The 8436-nt window shown below is 52.4% G+C and overlaps 1 long non-coding RNA gene across 1 annotated transcript in view; it reads right to left on the bottom strand.

Moving 5' to 3' along the window:
- Window positions 1–6525: 6525 nt before the first annotated feature.
- Window positions 6526–8436, bottom strand: part of LOC112120636 — a 3572-nt gene continuing 1661 nt past the window's right edge. The window contains exons 2-3 of the long non-coding RNA XR_003899990.1: window positions 8341–8370; window positions 6526–6755 (exon numbers count right to left, since the gene is read on the bottom strand). This is a non-coding gene — a long non-coding RNA (uncharacterized LOC112120636). The remainder of the gene's footprint in view (window positions 6756–8340; window positions 8371–8436) is intronic.

Genomic DNA, 8436 nt, shown 5'->3' with positions numbered 1-8436 from the left:
TTCCCCCCCCCCCCCGCCCCTGCGCTTGGCTAACTGCAGGGAAGGATTTCTTATCAGCCACAGGCAAACAGCCCAGTAGGAACGGCCACCTCTGTCCCCTTAATTAAGTTCCCGTATTTCAAGCAGGTTACCATGAGCGATATCACTCTCCTGAGGATTACACAGCGAGATAAAGAACGGATGTTGCTTGAATGCCAGCAAACACCGGGACCATACGCTGCCAGGCTTTGTCAGGCAATGATACCAGATTACTTGCTGCAAGCATGGCGTGGACAAGTGTCCTACCATGGAGGACGGAATAAAGCGGCACTGCCCAGAAACCTTGTGGCAAGGCTTTTGGAGTACCTCCAGGAGAGCTTCATGGAGATGTCCCTGGAGGATTTCCGCTCCATCCCCAGACACGTTAACAGACTTTTCCAGTAGCTGTACTGGCTGCGAATGCATCCCAAGTCCTCAGGGCAAAATAATCATTAAAAAACCTTGCTTTTAAACCATGTTTTATATTTTAAAAGGTAAACTCACCTGAGGTCCCCTCCATGGGGTCATGGTCTTGGCTACTGGCTTGGGAGGCTTGGGAGGGTACTTCAGTCAGGCTGAGAAAAAGCTCCTGGCTGTTGGGGAGAACGGAGTGCTGGGTGCTCTCTGCAAGATCCTGATCTTCCCCCTCCTCCTCCTCCTCCTCCTCTTCCCCACCCTCAGAATCCTCAGGTGTAGAGACTATCCCAGACCCGGTTTGCACGATCACAGGTGGGGTAGTGGTGGCGGCCCCCCCTAGAATTGCATTCAGCTCTGCGTAGAAGCAGCATGTCCGCGGCTCTGACCCGGAGCGACCGTTTGCCTCCTTTGTTTTTTGATAGGCTTGTCTGAGCTCCTTCACTTTCACGCGGCACTGATCTGAGTCCCTATTGTGGCCTCTCTCCATCATGCCCTTGGAGATTTTTTCAAAAGTTTTGGCATTTCGTCTCTTTGAACGAAGTTCTGCTAGCACTGAATCCTCACCCCATACAGCGATCAGATCCAGTACCTCCCGTGTGGTCCATGCTGGTGCTCTTTTTCGATTATCAGCCTGCATGGTTACCTGTGCTGATGAGCTGAGGTATCTGTGGTATCTGTGGTCACCTGTGCTCTCCACGCTGAGCAAACAGGAAATGCAATTCAAATTTTCCTGGGTCTTTTCCTGTCTACCTGGCCAGTGCATGCGAGTTCAGATTGCTGTCCAGAGCGGTCAGTGGTGCACTGTGGGATAGCTCCCGGAGGCCAATACCATCGATTTGTGGCCACACTAACCCTAATTCGGATTAACAAAATCGATTTTGACGTTACTCCGTTCGTCGAGGTGGAGTACAGAAATCGATTTAAAGGGCCCTTTAATTCGAATTAACTGGCTCTGTAGTGTGGACGGGTGAAGGGTTAATTCGGATTAACGCAGCTAAATCCGAATTAAAGTCCTAGTGTAGACCAGGCCTGAGAATCAGTTCCCAGCTGGCAAGCAGGAATGTGCTGGAGAAAAGAAATGATTCTTCAAATGTCGGCACTGAAACAGCAGCATTTTGTCACAGATCAGGGCCCCGTTGTGCCAGGCGCTGTACAGACACCTGCTCCTGCTCCATCGGCCAGCGCCACAGCAGGCAGCGGAGTCCCTTAGCGCCCGTGGGCCAGGTTCAGGGGGGATGAGAGCAGGTGTAAGGGGATCGAAGGGAGTCGAGCCGCACCGGAGCCATTCCACCAAGGGGCTGGGAGAAGGGCTCAGCTGCACCATGGCCCATTCCCGGGGGCTGCAGGGATGGACACAGGGATCCCTCCCTGAGGCAGCAAAGGGCAGGGGAGATGGTCGTTGTTACAAGACCTTCCTATGTGCGCCTGCCCCGCTCATGTCCCCTCTGCTCCCTGCAGGGCTAGATAAACTCCCGGGAGCCTTGTCTGCAGCTCCCACTTGCTTTCCCTGGGACGCCGGGTGCTCATGTGGGGGAATATCAGCCCCTCGTCTTGGCCGGCTCTTGCCTCGGGTAGAACTGACCCTCTCCTCCCCGCATCGTCACGGCTCCTCTCCAGCCCTCGGCAGTCTCTGGGGATGATAATCTCGCCCACTGTCTCTCAGCTGGGGCCTGCAGGCTGGGCGACTAACTGTCCTGGCAGGCGCTTGTCTGCAGAGAATGGTGCTGCCTGGGGAAAGGTCTGAACTCTGTGGCTGGGGAACAACTCCCAACTTGCAGAGCACAGACTGGCAGAGCCCCCAGCCTGGGCTGAGATCCATGGCCCGGGCCTAGTGGAGCTATTGCTGCAGGCTTGCCGCAGATGGAGGCCTCAGTTCATGATCCGCTCACGCTTTCAAGGTTCTCTCAGCAGCTCTGAGGGGGAGGCAGGGGGGTTATGATCCCCTGGTGGGGCCTCAGGTTGGGACCCTGTGAGCCAGCCCAGTGGGTCTGACCTCCCTAGGCTGACACCCAACGATATTGCTGCAGAAAGGTCACAGGGCCACGTGCCACATTTTACCCATCCCCTGGCTCAGGCCCAGCTCCCATCCATCTCTCCCTAAACCCTCGACGTGCCCGGAGTCCCCCTGTAGCAATGGCTATGATGTTCCTAGGCTTGCAGCTCTACAGCACCCTGGGCCTACAGGCTCTGGCCTCCAGGGCAGCGTGCCAGGTGGACAGCCCCAGAGACACGAAGCCCAGGGCAGACAGGGTCTGGACTCTAGTGCAGCCTGTCACGGACTCACAGGACTCATGCACTCTCTGCTCTTTACAGCCCCTGGGGGGAAACCCCTTCTGTGCGACAGTCCTTCTCGGGGGTCCCCTCTCTCTCGGGGGTTAAACCCCTCCAGCTCCTCGAACTGCACCTCTGAGCCTTAGCATGCCTGTCTCTTGCTGTGGGCCCCTTCAGGAGTCCCCTCGCTCTGGACACCCGGGGCCTCCACTCCCAGAGGGAATAATGTCACCCTGATATCTAGCCTGGAGCGACTCTCAGCCAGCGTAAAACAGGAGGGTTTATTGAGCGTCTGAACACAGTACAGGAAATTCTCAGGCCCTCAGGCCTGGCCTCCCTCAGCACAGTACATCTAAGTGTCTTCTGCATCCAGGTGGGCTCTGCCTGTTCTCTCTTTCTAGCCCAGAAAACCCCTCCTTCAAGCTGGGCATCTGATATCACCGTCCCCTAGTCCTGCCTCTGTCCTTTGTCTTTTGTCCAGGTAGATAGACTGCATGGGCCTCCTCTCCTCTCATTTGTCCCCTGTTCCCCTCTGGCTGGAAATGGCTGGTCACCAGGGTCCTCTCTCCTCAGCCCATTATCCTCCTATTGGCCAGAACCGGCTCTGACTCCGGAGCTGGGCCTCCCAGTCACCAGTTCACTAGTTGCTGGGGTATCCATTCTCCAGGCTGTTCGCTGGCTCTGTGTAACAACAAACTCCCTCTCCCATCACCTTCTTAAACCAGTAACACACAGGAAAACTGAGTCCCACGCCCTCTGCAGGCAAACCATTGAAAACAACAAGAAAACCCACTGCTTCGTCACAGAGCCCCTGACTCACAGACCCCAGGGCACGCAGGGTCTGGGCTCTAGGGCAGCCCCAGAGTCACGGACTCCACAACCTTCCCCGTCATGGCAAATTTCAGCATTTCAGGTTCTGTCCCAAATGGGAACCAAGCCGGATTTAGAGCTAGTGACTCCTCCCGGCAGTGGAATTACCGTTCCCCACACAGCTCTGGCAGCCGGGCCTGCTCCTGATTACAGCTGGGGTTAGACACCGGGAGAGTCAGGCACTGGCAGTGCCAGGGATACATTTGGACCCTGCAGTGCTGGCAGGGGGCTGGGCTGGCGCCCGGCATCGGCAGTGCTAAGGAAGAGCGTTAGGGCAAGAGCAAGAGGCTGTGGCACCCACCATTGAGCAATGGCTAGACCCAGTCTCCAGAAACTCGTCCCGGATTCCAATGACCTGGTCCCTGCAGCCCTGTCTGTGCCGGCCTCTCTTGGGCAGGGGGGAACAAGGCTGCAGCATGCTGGCTCTGGCAAGCTCCAGCCTCGGCTGCCCTTCACCCCTGTCTGTCTGACCTCACACCTGGGCAGGGCAGGGAGACCGCACTGACCTCGCCGATCACAGAGCTTCTGGCGATGAGCAGAGCTGGCGTCGGACCCACTCCCTGCCAGCAATACCTTTGTCCCCCATGGGCTGTTGGCGTGAAGTTGGTTTCTCTCTTGGGCAGATAAAGTGGCTGTTAAGTGGCTCCCCTCTTTTCTCTCTGAGACAGCCTAGAGAACAGTACTAGCCACTAACCCCTCTGCCCCGTGTGACCCTGCGGGGTCGGGGCTTGCCCCCCACCCTGTGTGTGCTCTGAGGGATGGGGAGCAGACCTGACGCTCAGAGAGGGACGGGAACCCCGTCTGCCTGTGACAGGAGCCCCCTGGGATGGAGAATCCACCATGAGCCTTGAAAAATTGTTCCAGTGGATAATTACTTCCACTGTTAAAAATGTATGCCTTCTTTCCGATCTGAATTTCTCTAGTTTTAACTTCTAGACGTTGGATCATGTTATACCTTTCTCTGCTAGATTGAAGAGCTGATTGTTAAATATTTGTTCCCCTTGTAGGTACTTATCGGCTGTCATTAAGTCACCCCTTAACCTTCTCCTTGGTAACCAAAGTATATTGAGTTCCCTGAGTCTTGCACTGTAAGGCATGCGTTTTAATCCTTTAGTCATCCTTGTGATGTGCTACATCTTATCTCGTGCTCCCCAAGAGAGTTAAATTGTAAGGCCTTTGTCTTCAGTGGGATTCTGGGAGAGGGTGTGTTTAATATGCAGCATAAGTTGAGGGGGGTGGTTGGACTGCATTGCAACTCTGAACAGGGGGTGCTAGATGGAGGATCAGCACCTCGAGAGCAGGCATAGGGACCTCAAGACGGGCAGTGCCTGGGCTCTGTTCAGACTCTGAAGGCTTAAATATGGAAGGCAATTGCTGGCTCTCCCCACAGCAGTTTGGTGAGTGGCCAAGAGGGGGCGCTCAATCCAAGCTATGACAGTTGCTTCCTAACAGGTTGTGTGGGTGTTGCTGCTTGTGCTGTCACAATCCAGGAGAGCGAGGAGAGGAGCTCTGGAAGGAGCTACACTTTTTCCCCCAATAGTGTTCGACATTGCCCTTCCTGAAATGATCCAAACAGCAACACTGCATTCATCTGTTTTGCAAAACATATTGTTCTACTGCCCTAGACTGGGATTTTCAGACAGGCCTAAGGAAGTTAGTTGTCCAGCTCCTTTAACTCCTTTAGTCTCCTTTGAAAAATGCCACCCTAATGTCTTTTTGTTTCTGAAAAGATTTTGTTTCTCCTGTGAAGGATAGATAATGTTGGTCCCGGTGTAGAGAGGAGGAGTGGATGAGGCTGAGGAGCCAGGGTAGGGGCTGAAGCCCAAAATAATTTAGAACAAATTAAGCTCTCTCATAAATTTGTGCCATAACTCGTGTCCTTTGAAGAAGCAAGAATGAAGCGCAGTATATGGGTTGTTTTGATGGGAGCGAATGCCTGTGTGATGTTCAGGCCAAAAGAGTGGAACTGTTCGGGAAAGGGTTCGTTTTATGGAGTGCAGGGAGACATCTCCAGACCTCTGGGGGATTATGTGCTGGAACATCTACCCTGAAAGGAAAATTGCCACTTGTTCTCCCAGTCACAGCCCTGGGAACTGTCACTCTGGAGCTCAGGTTGCAGACCCTTTTCCTTCCTGCTCCATTAGATTTGTGAGTTGCTCAATTATTTATTTTTTCTCGGTGCTTCCCAACCGAGGAAGAGGGAAGGATATGGGAGAGCACAACCCATTCCCCCCGTCTCACCTGCACAAAGTTCAGAATTCCCTAACAGAAATGACAGCACTTCGGCCTGGTCTAAACATAAGGCCGTTTTCCTCAACCTAATTCTGTCAGTGTCCACACTGCAGCCCTGTCCCGCTGATGAAAGTGCCCTACTACACCGACATCATATCTCCACGAGAGGCGTAGCACTTATGTTGGTGTAGTTAGGGTGATGCAGTGTCTGTGCAAACACTCTGTTATTTACATTGGCTGTTTGCTGTCTTGAGCCCGGCTATCCCCGGGTCCCCACTTCCAGCCAGGCTGCTGCCCGGAGGCTCCCTGCTTCCTGTTCATGGAGTCAAGAACCCTGGGCAGCTGGGCCCCGCTCCCACTGGTGGTGGCAGGGCGGGGGAGGCAGCTGAGCTCCTGGAGAGGAGCTGCAGGGAACTGAGAGCTTTGGCTCTCAGCCTCCCTCACTGCCCCTCTTTAGTCTGGGGCAGGGCTCCTGGTGAGGACACGCATCACCGACAGAAGGAGGGTAGTGTGGACATCAGCCACCACAGAAATTACTAACATAGGTCGACTTAGGGCTGTAGTGTAGACATGCCCTGAGAATGGAGCAAATCCCACGCCAGTCTGGAAGTCAAATTAATTTACAGAGAAACATTTGAAGAAGAAACAATCCCAAAGCTTTTTGTGCGGTTGAATTTATTTTTATTTTTGCAAAGCTCTTGGCATTCCCCAGGCAACAGAGGGACAGAGCTCTTTGCCCTCTGTTACATCGAAAGACACCACAATCAATGAGCAGCACAGTAATCAGTTAGAGTCGCAATCAGTCCGACTGATGATTCTCATGTGGCATTTGATTGGTCAGGAGAGGTGTGAGGCAGCAGCACGGGAAGCGTAATGGCAGGCATCGTCACCGGTTCAGCAGATCTGGTTTCATCAGCGTGTCTCTTATTAATTCATCATCCCAGGGTCTGCAGGGCCAGGGAGAGATGGCAAACAGCAATTATGGTCCCAGTAACTCACTGGGAATAAGACAAGTACCCTCTCCCATACCCTGAAGGATTCTGTCCCTTTCTATCCCCAGCCAGGTGAGTGCATTTCACATCAGTGCCCTTTGCAAACTGTGTTATTGATAGACTGGAAAAGGGAGTCAGAGAGGAGTCAAAGCCCTGCCGATCAGCTCCTCCCTCTGCCCCAGCAGTGTGCAGGCGGTGCTGGGGCTGAGCGGGTAGGAGCGAGGGTGGGGCACTCTCTGGGAAAGGGGCGCAATGAGACAGCAAGAGGTGGGGCAGAGCAGGGGCTGGAAGAGGCAGAGTGGGGGTGGGGCCTTAGGGGAAGGTGTGGAGTGGGGGCACGGCCTGGGGCAGAGCTGGGGGTTGAGGACCCCCCGGCACATTAGAAAGTCAGCACCTCAAACATTTAACAACAGTGTTTTTTGCAAATGAAAAATAATTATGATTTTGTTTTCTGTTGAGAAACCAAAAAAAGGCCTGGGCTATTTTTGACACTAGAAGGAAAAGAAGAGCTGGAAACTGTTTTATTGAATCTTATGACACATCCTGAGAAGAGAAGAGGCTCTTTCCTGAACTCTCACTTAGGTTAGCAGGAGAATCAAAAGCACAATGGGCAGTTCTGTACCCAGCACTGTAGGGGGCAGTGTCATTTTGTGGCTGGCTTACTGGACCAGGAGGGTAGCTGAAACCATGTATATGATTGGCCATGGTGATACTATTATCTCCACTCCAGAGGTGCAGAATGACAGCATTAGCAGCCAATCACAGGGTGTTTCCTTACTGTTCAGGATAAGAATTAGAGCTGGTCGAAGTTTTTCCAAATGATTTTTTTTTCTAGACTGACCTGCACCTAGCCCATAACTTCTGTTTTATTTAGAGCATACCTTCTCTAAAGATATCCCATCTAAATGTAAAAACTTTCTGTGATCAAGGCCCTGTCTACATTAGCACTTTTTTCAGGGGTGTGAAAAAAATACCCCCCTAAGTGACACACTTCACCACCATAAGCGGTAATGTTCACAGCGCTATGTCGGCAGGGGAGGGTCTCTTGCCGACATTGCTACCACGGTTCGTTGGGGGTGGCTTTATTACATTGACGAGACAGCTCTCTCCCGTCAGCTGGAGAGAGCTTACCGTGGAACAGCTGCATTGGTACAGCTGTGCCGCTGTAAGCTCTCTAGTGTAGACATAGCCAGAGACTCCACCACATCCTAGGTTAATTGTTCCAGTGGTTAATTAATACTGTTAAAATTTGCACCTTCTTTCTTGATTCAACTTGTCTAGCTTCAGTTTTAGATGATTGGATCTCATCTTCCTTTGTTTGATTAAAGAGCCATCTCCCATCACAAATCTCTTCCCCCTGCAGTTACGTATATGCCAGGATCAAGTCACCTCTTAACTGTCTCAGTGGTAAATTAAATAGATTTTAGCCTAACCTTTGAGCCCACCTCTGGAGGCCAATGGGATTCCTATGTTTAATCTGATTGAAAGGTCCAAAAATAATGTAAAAGCCCCAAAAGGAGAGTAAATTCTGAATACTCACAACCAAATCACCTTCATGGCTTAAATCAGCCTAGAAGAAAACAAAAACGATTACTAAAACATTAATTCCTTGTTGCTGCTCTTTCTCTGGGAGCAG

This window comes from Terrapene carolina, unplaced genomic scaffold (assembly GCF_002925995.2).
Source record: "Terrapene carolina triunguis isolate 2854851 unplaced genomic scaffold, T_m_triunguis-2.0 Scaffold33598, whole genome shotgun sequence".
In the NCBI taxonomy this organism is placed as follows: domain Eukaryota; kingdom Metazoa; phylum Chordata; order Testudines; family Emydidae; genus Terrapene; species Terrapene triunguis.
This window is presented reverse-complemented; position numbering and strand designations above follow the sequence as displayed.